The sequence below is a fragment of the Uloborus diversus genome, chromosome 8 (assembly GCF_026930045.1).
Source record: "Uloborus diversus isolate 005 chromosome 8, Udiv.v.3.1, whole genome shotgun sequence".
NCBI classification, from domain to species: Eukaryota; Metazoa; Arthropoda; class Arachnida; order Araneae; family Uloboridae; genus Uloborus; species Uloborus diversus.
This window is the reverse complement of record NC_072738.1, coordinates 104,967,603-104,990,892: the sequence shown is the minus strand read 5'-3', so window position 1 is coordinate 104,990,892 and position 23,290 is coordinate 104,967,603.

Below are 23,290 nucleotides of genomic sequence, written 5' to 3'. Positions count from 1 at the left end.
TTTTTAGCGTCATTTACACTTTTAAAAAGTTGGGGAATGTGGGGCAAAGTGAAATGGTGAAATACTTACGGTAATATTTCAATTGTGCAGTTCCCCATTTGGTATATTCTAGTCAGGGAAAAATTGCTCCTGACTCAAACATATGATCATACAATCACTTAAACAAAATTGATGTTCATATTGTAATATTTTGTTATAAATTAAAAATTATTTTGTTGTCAAAAAATGATAATTTCTTGAAAGCATTTTGGATATAAAATTAAGATCTGCTAATACTCTGTGCAATATTTATTTATTTAATATTCAGCTAATTTTTTTTATATTAAGTGTTTCGTACAATTAATCAAAAACATATCGAGCAAAGTGAAATAGTTTAAATTGTTTACTCTTTTAATCATTTATTGAATAACTTAATTGTTCATTTATTAATTAATTCATTTGCATTCCTCCATTTAATATTTATTTATTTACTCATTCATTCATTTATTTTCTTATTCAGTCATTATTTTATCCATTCCTCCATTTAATATTTATTTACTTACTCATTCATTCATTTTCTTATTCAGTCACTATTTTATTCACTCATTTATTTAATTCTCATACATTAGTTAATTTATTTCTTCGTTTATTAAACCATTATCTTTTCATTTATTCAGCCTATATTTTAATTACTCATTCATTTGATCAAAAATATTTTTTATTAATTGAATAGAAAATATTTGATTGGAAAAGTACTTTATTTTTCACTTTGCTCATAAAAAATAAAAGCGAAAAATTTTTCTGTTTTTAAGTACAAATTTACTGCTAAAAGTAAAAAATAATAATAATAATGTTTCAATGCAAGTTTTATTATAAAATACATTATTCTTTTTTTTTGTGCATTGTAATTTTCAAAGATTTTCCGATTAATTCATTTTGAAAACGGTAAATTATCTTAACTATTTCACTCCTACATTCCCCGACATATTTTTTTCTCTCGTATTATATCATAAAATGAGTTTTACTGCAAAAGTACTTTCAGAAATTAAATTATTGTAAATAAATAAAAAGAAATTTTCGAGACAATATTTTAAGCATGCGATTTTTTTTCTTTTCTTTTTTTTTTTTTTTTTTTTTTTGCTTGTATACTTGTTGCTTGTATACTTAGTTTTGTTTGTTACTTATATAGTAGTAGGGCTTATGTTTGATTGCTCGGTCTTAAAACTTTGAGATTAATTCCATTTAAAACAAATTAGGAAACTATTAATTGTTGTTAAATAAATAGGCGAATCAAATCTTAGGTACAAAGGTAAAGCAATATAAATAAAAATCTGTGAAATTCATTTTCTTTAAATTGCTTGATGTGTAGCAAGAGTTGCTTAATTTGTAACAACATCGTTCGACGTATCTTACAAATTCAAAAAGTTTTTTTTTCATTTCAAAATAATAATGAACTAAACCATTGTAATGCTCCTGAAACAAGGGTAATTCGATTCGTAAAACTCTTTAGTTATTTCGTGAGCTCAAAATTAGGATATTGAACAATTTGAAAATGTAATCCTCTAATATAAATTTATTTATTGTAACATATTTTTTCTTTTTCTTTCTACCTTTCTATCATTTTCTTTCTTTCTTTTTCTTCTAAATTACTAAGACGTTCTTATTATTTTTTTCGTATAGGTCTAAAAGTCCTTTGATATCTATTTTTAGTAAGAATATTTTAATAAATTGAGAACATTGAAATATTTTTTGAAGCTGAAAACGCAGTTTCAGCTCAGTCAAGAAAAAAAGGAAGCAAAGCTAGTTCAGTTTCGAATTGTGTTAAATGAATGATGTATGCATTAAAATTAATCCACAATCCCCAAAATACTTTCCATTAAATTGTCCCATCATGAAATAAAAATAATGATGAGTGACTATATCCAGATTTAAAAAAGAACTACTACTCTTTCATAATACTTGCATTTTCCCACCCAGTCCAAATGGTGTGACTGGATTTCTTGTAGTTTTTCCGAGTGAGAATCGATGCATAAAACCCGTTTCTTGAATTTGAAACATTACATCGCGTATTTCTTATTCAAGTACAGGTATTAAATTTTGAGCTTTGTAATTTATATAAAACAGGCTATTAGATTGGTGAAATTTATTTTAAATCAGGCTGCTTAAAAAACTTTTAAGTTCTTAATTTTTATCCATAAAAGTTACAAGAGCGAAATCTAAAAGAAAACTCTTGATTACTATTCAACTTATTTATTTCTGTTACTTTTATTTTATTTTATAATAAGCAACAATTAAAAAATGAAAGGAGATGGAAAACAATTTTGAATGTTTAACGTATTTTACTACTCTCTTTCTTGCATATTCTAAGTTAAGATTTTGTTCGAAGTATCGAAGTGGTTGCGGTATGTATTAAATTTACAGCTATTTAGTCTTAGCAGTTTTTAACACAATTTGTTTGAATTAAAATTCATTACATTTTATGCACATTGTATTTAGTTAAAATGAACTATTGCCTTTTTGTAGCAGTTTAGAAAAGAATATTTGTTCAATATGTTTGATATTCTTTGTTGATATACTTGTAAAATGTAAAATAAATGTTTTTTGTAGATAAATAAGTTTTGAAAAGAATTTCGCTGTAGGAGAAATTAATTTCAATGCCAGAGCTATTTTGTTGACTATTTTTCTTTCATTAGCATTGTTGAAACTGACAGTGGAAAGAAAAGTACATATATAGCCTGATTTTGAAACCTTAAAAAGTCATTATTGTACTTAATGTCACGGACAAAAGGTAAAAATAGTTTTACTTATCACATTTCTTGTCTCACAATTTTTTTAACATTAAGTATAAAGTAAATTTAAAATGCAGAGTACAGGGTGGCGACAGATCAGGGAAATCAGGGAGATCAGGGAAAAGTCAGGGAACTTTATTAATCAGGCAAAAGTCAGGGAAATATCAGGGAATTTTGAAAAAATAACAAAAAATCAGGGAAAATTGATTTTATGAAGAAAAAAAATTTTTTTTTGCTTTAAAAAATTAAGTACTTTAATTCCCTACGCATTTTCTGCCAATTATCTGTTCAAAAAAAAAAGTAAAATTACTGAGGTGCGATTATACGCTGCCGCATATTTGTGCATCTTTTTCCCTCAACGTCAAAGTATTAAATCTTACTTATTAACAACAGGATAAACTTTCGAATATTGCTTCTGTGTCTGTTAGGTTGTTTATTTTACCTAGCTTGAATTTTTCTTTTACGCTTTCAATGCTACGTAAAATAAACAACCATACAGGCAAAGAGGAAGCCTTCATTAATGCCTTAGCTCCTTTGCTTTTATTCCATTGTCTCGAAGTAATTAGGGTACTGTAATCACGATTTCAAGAAGAAATCTTTGGTTTTTGAATTAATACTATAAAAGCTTAAAAGTTATAACTTCTTCGCGTTTTTAATTTAATTGCTAAAATTGAACTTTCAATTTAAAAAAACTTTGTTTTTTGCCGTTACACTATTTGTTGTCACAGCAGATTATAAAGGTTTTCTTTTCTTCAGACTTAAGTGATTCTTCAATTTTATAATCAAGTTGTATTCTTCTTTTATATATTTTGAAATTAACTAATTGCTTTTTTTTTCTTGCATTTCAAAGTTGTTTGTTGCAAAAGCAATCTAAGATTTTTTTTTCGTTACATACTGAAATCATTTGAAACAGAGTTAACTAATATACTTAAGTAAATATCTTTAGTTTTTTTATTCTTAAAATGCTGTATTCATTCATTAAAACCTATGTTCTTGATTAGAGAAAAGCTCCCTACGAATGTGTCAATTAGTTATATAAGAATAACTACATTACTTCTATTCTTTCACTATTACTTCTTATACTTGCAACAATTATTATACTGTTTGAAAACTTAGTTCAAAATAATTTCAATTACTTTTTAGTTCTATCATAAATACACATCTGTTTTTAAGAGTAATTTTAATAGCTTCTTAAAATTCTAATGCTAAGTGGTTTCTGGAAGTAAAGTTTTTTTTTTTTTTAAATTTTGTATAATCTTTCCATTGTAGAAAAATTTAATATACTGTTTTGTAGAGGGTTTTTCCCAAAAAAATTGTCTTGATAGGGTTTTTTTTTAAAAAAACCATTTTATTAAAAAAGTAGCATCTTTTAAAAATATATCTTTAGTTCAACAAGTTACACAGCTTAAAACGTTTAAAATACTGCAATTTATACAAACATACAATGGATTTCAAGTAGAGCAAAGAAAGAAAACTATTATGTCATTGGTAACGTGAATCAGGGAAATTTGAACTTAATGTCAGGGAAATCAGGGAAAAGTCAGGGAACTTTTTTTCACAGTTCCTGTCGCCACCCTGGAGTAACAATTCAGTTTCATCAATTAGAAATGTTAGTAATACGTTTTTATAATACTTGTTGATGCAAGTTTTTTTATTTGCACATTTCAAACTTTGAACAAAAATTTAATCTGTAGATACCTCCCTAAAATTCTTATACAAAACATATGTTATTGAAACAAGAGCTTTAACTATCTTAACTTAAACAATAACTAGTTTCTTAATTTGTTTTAAAATGAACGTTTCGAAACATTGATGCGGTGTTCATAGGGATCTAGATTAATGGAAAATGTTACCATTATACTGATAGAAAATTTTTATATTTGATGAAATGTTTACTACAACATTTTAAAATTATCAATGCAAAAGATGAATCTACGGTGAACATTCAAAGCTGTATTGAATTAACAAAAGTTCAAAAAGAACGCTGACAATCTGGTAAGCTGAAGTTATTACACAAAACATACGATAAAGAGCACTTATTTGGGAATCTCGCAACGAAAAGTACATAAAATCATTGACATAAAGGGAAAGAAAAAATATTTATTTAGCATTTCAAAAAAGGACATTATTAGCTCGCCCAAGTTCATTCAGTTTGGTGTTTAAATTAATGGTTCAATCTGAAATTTAAATATGATTTTTTGGGGAGAAAAAAAATGAATTCTTAAGCATTTAAGAAATAGATATTTAGCTCATTCTGTTTCGTGTTTAAGCTAATTGTTCGTGAGGAAATTTTAATAGCGTCTTCGAAAGGAGGAAAAGTGCTATGCTAAAATGTCTTCATTTCATTTCTTGATTTTGAAAAAAATAAAAAAAAATAGAGTAGTTTCAGAGCCTCGTTTAAATTGAGAAATGATTTTCCTTTCACTGCTATAGAATAAAGTGAAAACAATTTTATGTCATAAATTTAAATGAGAAGTGTTACATACTCGAGATATTAATCATTAGAGTTGTAAAGAACATCTGCACTGCTCTTAAAAAAGACTAAAAAAGAAAAAAAAGGGTATGGCTAAATTAAAAAACAATCCTTCATTGTACTCCTGTGAAATAAAAAGAAAACTATGACAAAATTTCTCCGAAGCAAAGTCTCCTGGATATACCCGCAGTTCTTTTTCAGAGTTATCGTTAAGGAATAAATTAAATGATCGAATTTATTGTTTTGTTAGTTATTATTTTATAAAAATTATAAAACCTCAACTGATATTTTTTAAAACATTTTCCTAAGTTATTTTGTAGACATTTCTAAAATTGGTACTTTTAATGAAGACAAATTATTGTAAATCAGACTAACGTTACGAAGGTTAATCGTGCCTGAATAATTATAGTGATTTCGAAAGTTTTTTGCAAACAATGCTAATCAAATCTAAAATTAGAATGCATTGGCAATTATGTATAGGAGTTTTTAAATTCTCGCAGGAATAACTAATTAATAAATTTTTGAACATTTAACTATTGGATTTTCACAAATGTGTTGAAACTTAAAAAATATAAAAAGAGAAAGAAAAACACTTAAAAACTACGGCATTTAACACTCATCTTGAAAAGAAAAAAAATAAAGTGAAAAATCTTGAAAAAAATCAAATTTATCATTTTTTTCGGTATCCAGCTTTACTGATTCTTAAATAAAATCTAACTTCGTGTTTGGCATTCAAGGTCTAAATTTTAGAAAGAAGAAATTTCTCTCACGGTGACTCTTTATTCTGAAGATCGAGTCGTCTTGTCGTGAGTTCGGTAAAGTTGCCAGTGTCGTCACAAAATATACTTTTCTCTTTCTTTCTTTCTGTCAAAATAACAATGTTTATTAATGCATGGGGGGGGGGGGGGGAGACATGTCTTGGCTAATGCCCACTAGGCCCACGCACGGAGGAGTCTGCAAAAAAAAGACCTCATTTATCACTTTTTGGACAGATCAGAAAGGTAAAGTGATACTAAAAAGACAAATTATGCAGAGTACCAAGATGGAAAAGTACCAACAAATTGGTGGGAGCCAAAATGGCGTCCCTGTCACCATTTTGTGAATAATAGATTCGAGAGCGGAGCAGAAAAGGGTGAATCAGTTCAGTGAAAGGGGTAGCTCGCCAATTCTTCGCAGGGTAGAGGTAGACGGGAATGACACATGGGGAGAAGAATGGGTCACGCCACTCAGTTCGAAGCCCGCTTTCTGAATGCGACATCATCGGGTTTTAAATAGAGCCTCTTTTACATGGAAGGGATTGTTGATGAGCCGGGAATTGAACCGTCATCTTGTACAGCTTTACTTTTTCTCGAAATAAGGTAGCGTCTTAGAGATAGAGCTCATCCTGAATTATTCAGTTACTTGGAATCGAAGGGAGATTTTTATGAAGTGTGATAAAAATTAGATGTTTTTAGCTTTAATTAAATTAGTGTGCCGAATTTCCGATCCTGTTTCAGTCGGCCTTAGTTAATGTAATAGGAATGGCAACATGAAGAATGAACGGCGGAGATATATTCTTTTCGAAGTCCGCTTTCCGAATACGACATCATCGAGTTTTAAATAGACCTTTTTTTTACCTGGAAGGGATTGTTGATGAGCCAGGAATTGAACCATCATCTTGTAGAGCCTTAGTTACTCGGAATAAGGTAACGTTTTAGAGATAGAGCTCATCCTGAATTATTCGGTTATTTGTATTCGAAGTGAGATTTTTATGCAGTGTGATAAAAATTAGATGTTTTTTATTTTTGTTAAATTCGAATGCCGAGAACATCCTATCCTGCTTTTTTTTCTCCCTTTTTTCTTTCGGTTTTAGTTCGGATAACAGGAATGGCAACATAAAGAATGTTCCTAACTATATTAAAAGAGCTTAATATTCCATTCGCAGCCCGCTTACTGACTATGGCATCATCGGGTTTTAAATTGAGCCTATTTTACATGGAGGGATTGTTGATGAGCCAGAAACAGCAGAGCTTTACTTACTCAGAATAAGGTAGCGTCTTAGAGATTGAGCTGATCCTAAATTACTGGAAGCGAACTGAGATTTTAATTAGGTGTGAGTGAAAATACAGATGTTTTGTTTTGAGCAACGATTATCTTGTTGAGATCAGCCTTCGTTCGGATAATTGCAAAGACAACTCATAAGATGTTCAAAACCAGACATACTTCCAGGGTTTTTTTTTTTCTTCAAGTATTGAAAGTAACACTAATTAATATTTTTAGAAGAGTAAAACTCATTTCTAGGAAATAAAATACCGTCGACTCTCGATAACTCGAATCTGTATAGCTCGAATATTCTTTTATCTCGAAGTTTTCATTCGGTCCCAAAATAATTCAGTGTTTTCAATGCAAAATCGTCTCTATATCTCTAATGTACTCCTTTTAAGTCGAAGGTTTTACGAGAATTTTGTTTCCATTTTATGCATAAAAATGCAGCCAAAATAAGAAAAAAGTGTTTTGTTTCCCCTTGTAGCACGTTGCTTGCTTATCAGCTTGTGTGAGGGGGATAATTTGAGTAGCCTTACTTTTTCCCGTGGTTGACGATCTACAATTTCATTGCTGGCCAATCTTGGAGAAACATAAAATTTTGGCTAAAATTGAAAAAGGAGCCTTTATTTTTTTTGGATGACTCAAAATAATCTGATTTTAGGAAAAAAATACCTTGAAAAGAAACGCAAACTGAAATCAAGGGAAAGAAAATTGAGCCTACGACATGCAAACTTAATGCTGTTTTAAGACTCAATAAAAAATAAAAGCAGTCAAGAATAACTTCCTTTTTTCAAAGTACCTTAGTAAAATTTTTTCTCTTTAAAGATTATTTTCTCATTACCAATATTTTTATCCAAACTGCAAGTGTTATAGTCTATCCATTACACGCTATTCCTGAAAAAGAAAATAAAAAAATATTCTTCAAAAGGCTAGAAAGGGAACTTCCGATAGCTGGAACTACCGATTACGCGAAGGTTTTAGCCGGTCCCTTGGAACTTTGAGTTTTGAGAGTTGATTGGGTATGAAAACAGTGAAAACAATAATACTGCCGTGTGCAGGTAAAGGGCAGTCACTGCAAATTTTTCTTTTTCTTTTCTTTCTTTTTTTTTTTTTTTTTTTTTTGCATTTTTGTCATCTGTCGTACGTTATCTTTATTGTACAAGCTCGCTTATTTGGTTTCTGCTGAAAAAAAAAAGGCGCGAAAAAGATGTCTAGTTCCAACATTTCCCTATTGTTAGTATTGAATCCAAAACGCATTTCTTCAAATATCTCGAAACCTCATTTCTGCTGCCGTTTGCCTGCACACGGCAGAATAGCGATCAATACCATAAAAAAAACTTACAAGAATGAAATAGAAGAAGGCATCAGAGGAATAAGGGATGCATGCGTACCATTTTGATGTTTAACAGTTAGAATGTTTGATGCTTTACATTAAAAAAAAAAAAAAGACAAAACATTCAAAAGTAATATTAAAAAAATTCCTGGTGTCCATGATGCCACAGTATTAATTACAACACAAAACGTGAAAATACGTGATTTTTTTTTTTTTTCTATTTATACCACGCCTTTGCTTTTAGCAAGAAATCTGCTGTCCATTGGGATAACCTTTAAATTAGGGCGCTAATATAATGTGAAGTGAATTAAGTATAAATATCTTTCTCTTTTAAATTTTTGTTGTGTGGTTGATAAGGATGGTTTTTAAAACATTGCGCTTGTATGGTGAAGTAGTAAATAAAAGAAGAAGTAATACGGGAAGTAAATAAAGGAAAACATATTTTTTAAAGAATAGGGTTATTTTTTTATAAACTTCTTTTATTTTTCTTTCTTTATTTATGTTTTACCTCATGAAGCCTCCCTTGACAAAAAAAAAAAAAAAAAAAAAATATATATATAAATAAATAAATAAAAATGTGTCGTTCGTTGGGCTGATATTTGAGATGGGATGATAATATTAATATGTAAAGTAAATTAAATTTTGTTAACTTTTTTTTTTTTTTTTTTTTGATTGTTTGGGCTTTTGCCTTTTTTACTGCAAGTCCTATCGCTCACAAGAGATAAAATGAATTGGGTCTCAAAAAATGTGTGACAATTCTAAAAAGTTTACAAACCCCCTCGCAACAAGTTAGGAAACTTAATGACATCAACAGAAGCTTTCGTAGGATATAATCCTCCAAATCAGAGAACGTAAACCCCTTCCCATTTTTTTTTTTTCGTTTTTAAATTTTTCTCTCTAGCAATCTGTGCATATTATAATTCTTTTATAAGATAAATAAATGATGGAAGAGGGGCATAACTAGTGTGGTATAAAGAGATTATCCTGCTTCATCTGATTATTTTGTTCGTCTATCAACGAAAAGCTGTTTCTCAGTTTATTATTTCCTTCATTATGTTCATGCATTTCATTGCAGGCTAATAATTTCATTTCTGAGTCTTGTTATTTCATATGTTTTGCGACTCATCACTTCTCAAATATTTTTTATCAAATATAAAATCTACATTCTCTGTACTTTTACTTTTTCCCTTGGATTTTCTAAAAAATCGTAACCATATTTAGAGGTATAGTTCTTTCGAGGCTATATTTGGAATTAAAGTAGGGGAAGACACGAAAATTCAGTCACGTTTTTTATCATTAAAAAGCACAGAAATAAAATTATTTCAAATGGTACAATATTTATCACAGTAATAAGTATTTTAAAAGTGGATCTAGAAAAAACTACGAATTTACAAAACGAGAAAAAAAAAAAAAAAAACTAAAACGAAATGCAATTTTGTCTCACAGTTCTCCTGGTGAGTGTGAACAGTGAGACACATATTTTTTCAAATAGCTAACTTTGAAAGAATCTAAATTTACCTGGAAAAATACGAATGATTGTTGTCGTTTGATTTTCGTATGAACTATTGTATTTGGCAAGGTAAATTTCATGTCGTCTTGACACACAGTAGTGATATCTACCACGCATTTGCTTGGTATTGAGATAGATTGATTTAGATGATTCTGGATTTGGATTAGTGATGTGACCTAAAGTGTCATCTTGTGATGTAACATTACATAAGGATGGAATGCTTTCACTGTAGCGTTTGTCTATAACGTTCACAACATATTCTTTCCTGTCTGTTTCAGAAAATCTCCAAACTAACTTATCCGACTTCCTTTTTTCTAAGCATGTTGAAATTTTGAAATGTGGAAAAAATAATTGCATTTAACAAATTACAATGAATACACACACACACACACACACACACACACACACAGTGTGTGTGTATTCATTGTAATTTGTTAAATGTATTTTTTTTCCACATTTCAAAATTTCATATATATATATATATATATATATATATATATATATATATATATATATATATATATATATATATATATATATATATATATATATATATATATATGTATAGAATGAGTAGGAAGTGGATTTTGTTGATGTAAGGCTTTTAAACTTATTTTATTATTATTTGCATCAACAGGCTAGTTCTAGTTAAATGTAATTCAATGCATAATTTCTCCACTTTTAACATAAAAGTGTCAGGGGACCAGTGAGAAACGAACAACAACCGGGAAAAAAAAACATTTACAAATAATTTATTGAATAAATAAATTAGCGTTTATCAACCGTATAAATTTTTAATAACAAATACTCAATTAAATTACCAGAAAACACAATAAATTAATTTACTTTTTATTAAATGCAAAAAATAAAAAAAGGCAAAATATTTTGTGGTAGACCTCTTCCTTTTTCTCCAGAATATATTTTGTTTTTCTACGTTGTTCACAAAAAACAATGATGTGATTTGTTTTCTTTTATGATTTTGGTCATTCATTTTTGTAGAATAATTTAAAAATCATAATCTTCAACTGAAATTCATAATCAATTTACGCTGCATCGAAAGATTATTGCGTTGTCTACTCATTAGGGTGGACTGAAAAAAGGATATTTTCGAGAAGCAACTTCTAATAGAAAACAAAGTATTGTATTTCCATCCTAAACATGGGAAAAATAATTAAAAAAATTAATATTTATGTCTTCTGATCGGACATTGTCTGCAAAGTTTGAAAAAAAGGCAAAAAGTGGTCAGTTTTCAAATATTTTTCATAAAAATCAAAATTTTCAAAAAAATTTTTCTAATACCGCCTAATGCTTCCTTTTAACACTGTTCCCATTAATCTTTAAAAATATTTACATTCTTTTGCAGTTTTTAGTACGCGCAGAATCCGCAAAGTTATCTGAAATTAATCAAAAATCGACGTTTATAGCTTATTTTCTACATTGCAGTATTCCTTCTTATGTATCACTCCCCTTTTTATATTCTATCTTTTATATTTACTAAAAATATGTGTATTAAATAACAAAAATCTCCCTATTTAAAGTTATGATACACACCGCAATTCGTAATCTGCATTCATTTAAAAGCTAAAATTTTAAATAATTAAAAATTTATTTAAAAAAAAAAAAACTTTTGGGTAAAGATGAGTAATCATATTTTCCGCACAGAAAACCTTTCAAACAGAAGTTTACATTCATTTTACTTTGTTCACATGAAATTAATTTCCTTCATTTGAAACTTTAATTTACTTCTTCTTATATTTGATGCTTAATGAGCTCTCAAATATTTCATGAAAATTTCTTAAAATTCGTTCAAAACACAAAACGTTGCTACTTTAACAAATTAAGGATTTGAGATTTGTTTGAGCATAAAGCAAAATTGTAATAAATAGTTTTTTTTAAAAAATATCTGCATAAACTCCAAATAAGTCACAATAAAGCGTTCAAGAAGCTTTAGAAATGAGTTTCTTTTTGGAGCATTTTTTTTTTTCACAATTAATTAAGTAGATTTTGAAATGAACAGAATTAAAAATGTCCGTCTTGTAAGTAATGATTTAACTACTTATTCGTGAAAAAACATTATGCTAATTATTTTTATTAAAAGACTTAAAGAAAGTGAAATAGATAAAAAGCATATCAATTTAAATATGAAGAAAAGTACAAAATTATTAATAGCTTTTTAAAAATCTAGCTAATTTATTTTCGCCAATGGAAAAACGTATACACTGAATTAAAAAAAAAACTGATTAAGCGGCGTCTATTTTCATTGAAATGTGTTTTATTTGTTTTGTCTTTTCTCTTTATTGCTTTTTTTATCTTTGAGATTAATTACCTCATAAAAAAGCAAGTGCTTCTAATTCTCATATTTTATTCATTTCACGATGAAGTGTTTTTCTTCTTCTAAGCTTGTATCGTTAATTGCTTCTTTATATTAATCAAAATTACGTATTCATTAGCTCTAGTGACTTTCTTAAAAAAAATTAAGTAGAACGTCTACGAAAATTTATTCCCATTGGAAAAGAGTTTTGGTTAAAAAAAAAAAAACATTTAGTTCTATATAAAAAATATGAATGCATTTTAGTATAATGCATGCCGCACAAAAGAATAAGTAATGAAAATTTTGTCACATTTCATTAATATAACAAACAAAATTGTTATTAAGCACTTGATTAATATTTTAACATATTTTTTCTCGCTTTTTTGTTATTCAATTTTACCAAAACTGATCAAAACTTGATTTTAAGTTTGCAATAGTTTGTTTAGAATTGATTTAAAATATCGAACGTCGATTGAACATAATTTTTTTAAGTATCATTTATTTATCCTGTTGGAAAAAACAATTTAATAATGATTTTTTTTTATTTGCTTCACAGTTTATTACATTATATTTAAAAAAAAAAAAGGTAAAAGAGGATATTTTGAACCAATGCTTTTAGACAACATATCAAGCTCCTTTTAATGTTTATAAGTGGACGTTAATTCTGCATCTATAAGAGCCAGAAAGACGTAAGTCACACTATGATAATTTTACAGGAGAGAGGAAAAACGTTTTTCTGGCACATTCAAAGGATGGGACGCGCGCTCTTTTCACCCCGGGAAAAATTGAAAAGAATTTTTTTCAACGAATTACGTTCACATGGCTCGATGCGGAATTGGCTTCTATATACAGTAAATTCCCGATTATCGGCGGTCGGATTATCCACGGTTCGGATTATCCGCGGCTCTTTTCACAATTTATTTTATTAATTTTTTTAATGGTCATTAAATGTTTTTTAAACTCTTTTTTTCTATTTACATAAGATAAACTCAGAAAATGCCTCGTCGTAAGCAGTTTGGGAAGCGTATCGCATGCTTACCAGCATTGTCAAGGTCAACACGTTTTCCCGTTTTTCGGAAAACACATTGTTTAAAACTTTAGGTACGCTTAGATAAAATTCATATCAATGTATGATTATGAAACTTTGTATTATAACATATACAAGCATTTTGCATGTGTTAAATATATTTTTTTCTTTTGTTTAGGTATTATTGTATTTTTAGGAGACTAATTTTAGTGAAAAATATCGTACTTTATCGGAATTTTATTATATACTATATTTTGACATTTTTTGTGGTTTTTTAATTTGAAGGTAATTGAAAAATAATAGGCTCACTGTAATTTGTGAGCTTTTGCCTGTATAGTATTGAAGTTTAGAGTGATTTAATTCAGAATTGTATTTGCTAAGCGTACCTATTTGCAGTCACAAATTTTCAAATTATCGTGCAACTATATATTTTCTATTTACTATTCAAAATATATTCTTTAAAGAAAAAAATATTTTTACTGGTTTATATGATGAGAAGATTACGTTCTTTCTATACACAATGGTTTATAAGTTCCACTTGATTTTAAAACGAATAAACACCTCTTGATTTGCAACTAAAAATTGACTTTTTTCGTTGCCGAGAACGTCCCGGTTCCCTTGCAAACACTTGTAAAACCCTACGTTTTGCCCTATCAGGGAGCCCAAAGCGAGTAAGCTTAACTAACTGTGATTTGATACGTTTGCCAATCAAATGTGAAAGCTATAAATGATTAAAGTAGTGTTGACTAGCTACCTGCCATTATGTAAAAAAAATATATTAAAAAGCTGTACTTATCCAATTTAAAGTCAGCACATTTGTTTATGAAACATAAAAAAATAACTGATTAAATTAATAGACCAATTTATTGCCATCTTAAAAAAAAACGTAAACTGGGGCTACTTGGACCCGAAATTTCATACTCTTTGCAAGTTTTACACTGAATGCTTTGTTAAACCCATAATGCGAACTAATAACCTTGTTTTTACCACTTTTCAGACGTTCTGCTACCACCTAAAGCCTTTTTTAAACAACAATTTTAACTATTTATATTTCTTTTTCTATTTTTAAAAATTGGGTTCATGTAGCCCCGCGCTGGGGCTACTTGGTCCCACTCAGCAATTCCGTTAGAAAAATCTGTAAAAATAGTGGTGGTATCAATAAGGACTAATGATTTTGAAAAATAAACTCAAAACGTACATTATATGAGTAAACTATTTATATAAATTGCAAATTATTTATATAAATTAATATAAAATCAACGCATACATAAAAACATATTTTTAGACAAACATAATTTCTCAAATAGAAATATAATCTAATTACAACTAAAACCAATTGAAATGCTCAATATTTAAACATTAGAAAGAATGAAAACCCTCAATTTAATGGATTGGGTGAATTTTTTTTTTCTCTGATATTATTTATTAAACCTGCTCTTCCTAGCTACTAAATACAACAGGATGCCCAGGCTTGTTTTGTGAACGATCTTTTAATTTCCATTTTAGATTTGATATACTTAAGTCAAAAAACGCTGCTGCCACTCTCTAAGACATTCCTCCGAAATTAGTTGAATCTGGGCACAGTTGTAATTTTCCCTCTAAATAATCCGCATTATTTTCTACTTCAAGGGGTTCTCTTTTACTTTCGGACCCTTTTTATCCCCAGATCTGCAAAAAACGGGTATAAATAGTAACTAACCTCTTTATTTTAAAAGATTACAAACCTTACTTAACATAATTTAGTGATGAAATATGGTTTGGGGTTGTTTGAACGCTGGGTTCAAGTAGCCCCATTTTAAGGCAACCAGTGCACTTTTATTAACTTATATTAGTTACTGTGTTAATTATATAGCTAATAACCTGAAAACACTGTTATTTTATCAAGAAATAGAATGCAGACAGAAAACTATTTTGACCTTGATGATATCAGATGTTTCCATGAACTTACATGTGAAAGTTTGCAGACACAAAAAACAACTGTTTAGACAACTTGCAATCATAACCTCAATCAGAAAAAGACGGGAAAAGCAAAAACTTCGTTTCATGCTCCAGCCTCTGCCTAGTACTGCTACCTGTCACGGAGAAAGATTTTTAAGTCTATACATTGAGTTATATAACTCATTTTAAACACTTTTTTTTCTCATGAGTTCAAGTAGCCCCTAGAGGCTCAAGTTGACCCACTTTACGGCACCTTTTTAGAGTTATACTTGTTATATTATTGAAATAGAAAATCTAATTCAGCACATGCGTCAAGAAATTATAAATGAATATATGATTAAATCCTGTATCCGCTTTGCCCGAAAGCACGTTTTTTATTTCAATAATCATAACCTTAAATTTAAAAAGGACAAAGAAATGAAAATCGTAGTTTGTAGATGGATGGTATCAGAATAACGTAATATTATTGACAATCAAAAAATATACTGGTCTTCGACTAATCACATGTTACAAACTTCATTTTTTTTTTTTTTTTAGAAATGTATCATTTTTTAAATTTTAAGCCTGTTTGCTCCATGTTGCTTCACTGCTGCTTCGCTGGGGCTGATTAAAACTCGGGGGTGTTCTGGTAAACACCACATACGTAAGCATCGCCGCTTGCACACCATGGGGGGTGGGGACATAGGAAGGCCTACCCGCTTTGGGCCACCCTCTTCTATGCTGCAATATTTTTCTGGGTTTCCAGCTGTGAATTACTTTGCGGGAAAAAATTTATTTCGTTGCGATTCTGGGAAAGAAATTGACTGTTGTGAGGGAATGATATCAACCGCCGTGGACAAACTTAAAAATAATTACACGAACTAACTTTCAATAAAAATGTATTTTTAAATTTTTTTTTTCACTTAAATGCTTCAGTATTTTGAAATAAAAGCCACAAAAACGTGAACTAATTGTTTGTCTGCTTCGAAATAATTTTTGCTTATTTTTTACTAACAGTGGGGACAAGTGAGAGAATGAGATTTGGGCACTTCAGACTTGCATTAAAGGCATTTAATATAGAAATTTTACTTTTAATGATCTTGTTTAACTCCATATGGAAAAGTATTTGAACCCTTAAAAATATGTATGAGTCATAAAACATTCGTAAATTATTACAGGGGCATGAAAATGACCGTTTCTGTGAGAATGACCCTAATGATGATACCGAAATATTTCTTATTGATTTCGGTCTCGAAAGTTTGTAAATAAAAAAAAAACAATCAAAACAAAAAGTTAACAGCTAGCATTAAAGACATTATGATAGAAGTTATCAAGATACATAAATTTCAGGGTTGCACTTGAAGTCCTGTAGAGACTATAATAATATCATTGTATTTTAATTTCTAATGAACTGCTTGATTATATTTTACGTTTTTTCATTCATATTTCAATTGCGTTAGTATATCTGTCACCTAACGTATAATTGCAAAAGAAAAAGGGTGATGTTGCGTTTTATTTATCTACAGTATACATGTAAATTTATTACATTTTTAAAATAATATTATTATTATATGACATTAGTACATTCCGTAAATTATTTGAGGAAATGGAGTGCTTCCTTTAGAAAAAAAAACTCCAGTCGCATATAGGTAAGTTCTTCTCTCATTTGAGCTGCTAAGTCGTTGAAAGGGATGCTGAAATTTAAATCGTGCTGATTTCTTGCGTTTTCATCAGAAATGGCTGGCTAGTGTTTTTTTTCTTTATCTATTAATGACTCGAGAACGAACTGCAATATAATACGTTCATCCGGAAGTCCCTTTTGCCATGGCATGTGATCTTCATGTTTGACACGCAGAAAGTACTAATGAGACAAAAAAAAAAAAAAAAAAAAAACACGTTTTCGTTTTGCGTGTTATATCGGGATTAGAAAATGACGTAGACCACGAATGAGATGTGTTGATTCGGTAGATTCTTCTGTTAGTGAGATTATCTGGAGATCAAAGTTGAACAAGAAGACATTCCGATAACTCTTGAGAGGAAGACATTATGCCTCACAGTCCACACTGGCCTGCCAGAAAAAAAGATATAATGAAAGCCGTGTTTTATAGTGATTGTGCTATAAAATAATGCATGCACTGTCTGTAACACTAAAGGGGGAGGGGGCGCAATTTTTTTTTCGTGGAGTGAAAAAACTCCTTGACATTTTTTCCCTTCGAGGAATAAATAAACTCCTTGACGTTTCCCCCCTCCCCTTCAAGGAGTGAAAAAAACTCCTCAACAATTTTTAGAGGAGGGAAATTCAGTTTGGAGGAGTGAAATGGAAACAGTAAAGACAATAATAGTGATTAATTCTGTAGAAAACTAATCTTTTTAAGTATGAAGTGGAACATGGCAAGAAAAGAAGTGTTGTGTGCACTGTTAAGATTTTTAACTTTAGAATGTTTCACACTTTGAACTTAGCTGGAAATAAAAAAAAAAAAAAAAATACTCGAATCTAATGTCTAATGTTTGAAAATCCAATGTTTTTTTGTTTCTTTTCCACCCATTTTTGAAATAGCTAAATTTTATTCAAAATATACAAAGAATGAAAAGAAAAAAAAACTTGACTAAATTATTGAGGCGAATGCTCAATTTTCAGTGCGTAAAAAAACGCTTGTATAGGGGCGTTAAAAATAGGGGCGCAGAACACGAGTGTGTATCCGGACAATATAGCTAATGAGTGTAGATAAAAATTATAACAATAAATCTAGAATGTTTATCAGTTAGTTAAAAATTGAAAAAAAAAAAGCCCAATTTTGTTTAGTTAATGGAAAAAAACGAAAGAAAAAAAAAATGCTCTGTGTTTCAAATGTTCATGTCATTGTGACTTAACTTTGCTCGAGGATCCACCAAATGCTTTTGGAAACCGCGGTTCTAAACACTTTACCCGTGAACTCATATAAAATGTAAGATATTAAGATAAATTAAAAACTTTCTTCTGTTATTTTGCTTCGTAATCTTCGCTATGTTTATATTAAATTTGCACTTTTGAGTTTTCAAGATCAAGTTAGATATGGGTCATTCTTAGAGAAAGGAAAATTTCATATCCGTGTTTTTTAAAGCTCAACTGATTGAACAAACATAAAATGTTTAAATTTTATTTCAGTGTTACCATTAAAATACATTTTACAATAGCTCAAAAAATATCCTTAACTAAATTTTAATACTGATTGTTGAAGAATTTTAGATGTTGTTACTATACGGTTTGTCTCAAACTTCAAATTTATTTTCTGAAATCTTTATGTAGCAAAGTTTAAAAGTAAAAATCATCACAACTGACAAATAACTGCCCGGTTATATTTTATTTATTCACTTTTGAAATCTTAGTACATTGCACAAAAATAAATATATTTATTAATTAGCCCTTTGCTAAAAAGTTTACCTTCTCGATCCAGACACGTGTGATTAGTTTACATTAGAAATTCATGTGTCCAACACACACACACAAACACACAAAACTTGCTGATGTGTGCATCATATGACTTCCTTTTACTCCAATTTAATGTCATTTCCCCATACTGGCGATATATCGCCAAGTGTTTGCCAAATTATAAACACCACTTGAGTTTAGATCGAAATTAACAATGATTTCCCCCCAAAAAGGGGCAAAATACCCCTTTAGAAACACCCGAATGCAACCAAAAGGGGAGGTAGACCCCTCTAGGAGTCTATCAAATATGTACCAAATATCAACTTTCTAGGACTTACCGTTCTTGAGTTATGCGACATACATACGCACACGTACATACAGACGTCACGAGAAAATTCGTTGTAATGAACTCGGGAATTGTCATTATGGATATTTCGCGTGTCTATATGTTCTTAGGCACTTATCCACGTGTGGTCAAGTCGAAAAAAAAAACTCAATATTCATTCGGGCGTGAGTAAAATAGAAATTAAGGTCGATTTTTGAGTGAAATTTTTTTCGCGAGAACAATACTTCCTCTTTTGTAAAAGGAAGTAAAAAAAAAAAAAAAAAAAAAAAACGACAAAAAGTACGACATTTATCTCCAGTACCTTTTTACAGCAAAATCCGATTTAAAAAAAAAACAACCTAAAATAGCAACCGATTGGCTCTGCGATTGTTCAATTTTCTAATATAATTACTGTAAAACTTTCTCAGTACTGTAACCACTCCATATTACAGTGATATTTACTTACAAATTCTCCAGACTTTTTAACACTGAGGGACTAGTTTTGTGCAAGAAACATTTTCAAAAAATTCTCACCAAGCCAGTGATGATGGCGAACGTATGATCTTCCGTTTAATGGTAATATGTATGTTGTTCATTATAAAGCCTTTAAAAAACATAAAATTAATGCATTAAATCATGTGAAAAACAACTCATCATAGTTAAATTTAGTAACTAGTTACGCTGTTGTAAAGGGTGTCCCAAAATTAACGCAAGGTTTGATTTTGTTGCCATTTGTGCAAAATAGTGTTGGCATCTCTGAAAAAAAAAAAAAGAACAATTGATAGCTGAGAGGTTAGGGTTTAAAAAAAATGGAGCGTTCTACGATAGAACAACGTGTCTTTATTATTGAACAGTATTACAAAAATAATGAAAGTTTAGCAGCCGCAGTTCGAAATTTTAATTCAAAATATGGTCGGAATAGTGTTTTAACTTCGTCTACGGTGAAAAGATTAATTGGAAAATTCAAGGAGACTGGATTAGTTAGGGATATCAAACGCACTGGTCGTCCAAAAACAAGCCGTTCAAATGTAAATATCGATGCAGTGCGTGAAAGTGTTGGTGACAATCCAGGAAAATCAATTCGGCGGCGTGGACAAGAACTGCAAATTTCAAAAAGCTCTATGCAGCGTATACTCACTAAAGATCTGTGTCTCCATGCTTACAAAATTCAACTAACCCAATAACTGAAACCTAATGACCATGCACACCGAAGAGAGTTTGTTGAATGGGTCATTGGACATCATCAAATGGATGCTGATTTTTCGAGCAAAATTATCTTAAGCGATGAAGCACATTTTTATCTTGATGGTTTTGTTAATCGCCAAAATTGCCGATTTTGGGGTTTGGAGAACCCAAATGTGATTATTGAAAAACAAATGCATCCACAACGTGTCACAGTTTGGTGTGGATTTTGGGCTGGAGGCATCATTGGGCCATACTTTTTTGAAAATGAGGCTGGTAAAGCAGTGACTGTTACTGTGCTCGATACCGCGACATGATAACACAGTTCTTTCTGCCGGCATTGGATAATATTGATCAGGCACGTAGTTAGAACTTTGCTAAGGGGGGGGGGGTCCAAGGTTGCACGAACTTCAAAAGAGGAGGCATACTAAAGCAGACTTAGTAGCTCATATTTACGTTAAAAAATAAATCCAATTAAAACTAATTATGAGAATATGATAATTAACTAAAATTAATTAAATAATTGAAATTGATAGAGCAATTAGTTAGAATTAGTTAACAAAAATTTTATATTAAGTGGCAAAGAAATTATTGTCAGTTTATAAAATTAACATTAAACTCAAAATTATGCCATACTAAGTTTCCAAACATGGATAGAAAAATTCCATCACATAAACTTCCTCTGTTCTGATGCTTTGAAAATGAGTGATATAATTCCTATTAATAAAAAGTTCACAATAAAAGAAAATCAGAAAATGAACACTGTTCTAGGGATTACTTGGAAAATGAAGGGGATAATTTAATAAAATATTAAAGCTTTGTTTGACATTTCAACAAAATATGTACAAGTCATTTTATTTGAAAAAATAAAAAAATCTATATCTATCGAGTCGAATGTATAACTGTATGAATGCTATATAACGTAATTCCGCCACTCTGTTCGATTTGAACAAGATTTCTGGCAAAATTCAACCACCCTGTCGACGAAAATATTAGCAAGGTTTCATTTAAAAAACTGGAAGTAGTTCTTTATTTTTTTACGTTTATAACATTCTCTTGGTATTACGAAATTGAATGAAATTTCTAATTTTATCCGTTTTCTTATTATTATTTCTAACCATCATTTAAAAGCTTGAACAAACTATTAACTTTTTGAGAGACGGAGACTTCATTTGCTGCAATCATTTGAAAAAAAAGGCGTATTAACGTTTTTTTAATCGTTATTATTATTATTATTTTTATTTTTATTTATTTTTTTTTGCAACGAATTGGTAAAATAAGCTATCTTAGGATCCGTTATGGTATTTTTTTCTTTCTAATGGGGCTTCGTTAGAGGCTTTAGCCTTTTCGGACATAGTGCGAACCACCAATATGGCAACTAGTCTTTCATATGCTGCCATTAAGGCGCGGATGTGACTGGCACAGGAAATTTTGACGCCGAGTTTCCACCAGATGGAGACACTTGAGCTCTTTGCGATGCGAAACTGCACTAGGGGTTTCATTTTGTCAAACCGAACGAATATCTGAGAGATTTTTTACCTGACGAGTAATGGAATGTATAATGAATGAAATTAAGCATCTATGTATTTTTATTTTAACAACATTTTGGAAAAAATGTAAATGATTGCTTTTTATAAATGTTTTTTTTTATAAGGTCATGACTGATTTGTGTGTGTGTGTGTGTGTGAACAGTATTGGCAATTTTCGTCTGATTGTTTTCAATTTGATGCTTCATTTTAAAGATCAAGAGAGGCATTGCACCCACCCATCTCACCACCAAAGACGAGTTCTGTTTATTCTGCTAATACAAAACAACTTCTGTACAAATCAGTCTTTTTCAAATGAAAAAAATAATTGTAAACAACTACAGGGAAAATGGCAATATGCTCTGTTACGAATTATCGTGACACTATTTGGTTATAACCTGGTTACTTTACTGTCTTTATTAGCAGTAAGCAAGTGTTAGACTCGAAAATTTCATAATTTGGAGTCAAACGCCAAATTTTGATCATTAAGGTAGTCTTCGTCCCGTTTGCGATAATATAGCAGCATCAAATTAGATACATTTTCAGCAATATGTATGCATGAAGCTAGCCAATTTTTGGAAACAAAACTTATCGGTTTCTCATAGCCTCAGTTTGCAAATTTTTTGCTCCTCAGTCATCTGGTGTTCCAAAGTCTAGACAATCTTTTGTAAAAACTCTTAGAATAATTGTAGTTAAAATTCCAGTAATAATTTAAATCAATCTTCTAAAATTAATATAACAATAATAACACTTCTGATTCTTTCATTTTCAAATTGGTATAACTTCCATTAAAGGCGCAATTTTGTAATCATCCTGTATTCGCGAAAGCATATCATATTTTATAACGTAGGTATTGACTTTTTTTTTCGTTCTTTTATGTGATGTTAGTAAAATATATTGTAGTGCAAGAAATAGCAAGTGATTTTAACTTGAAGAAATTAAAAGTTAAAAAAAAATAATAATAATAATAACAATATAGAAGTGAAAAACACAATAAAATTTACCTCGCATTCACCTTTTTTAAAATTATTTGCTTGTAACGCAGTAAATAGTGCCAGAGATTTTAACCTGATAATTTATAGTTAAATGCACATGTCCGTTTTTACGTTTAATGCATTTTCGCAATTTACTAATGATGGATGCATGGATGCTTACTAAATAATTCCTCAGTACAAAGGCGGTAAATAACAATCAGAAAATTTATTCCTATGAAGCAAATATAAATATGCTTTACTTGAAAAACGGAACAACATCGAAGAAAGATTTTGTTCTTCAGTTAAAAGTAACTAACGGCTCTTTTCTTGGAACCATAGACTCACAATTAAGTAAGACCTAAAAGTACGAATTTCAAATAATTATTTTTAAATTACATGTGTTAATATGGCCGAACTTGCAATTTCATAAACTGATCAGAGTAAAATATTCGAGTAATTTTCAATTTCATTCTCCGCTTTACAAAATTTTGATACAGCGAAAAGTAATTT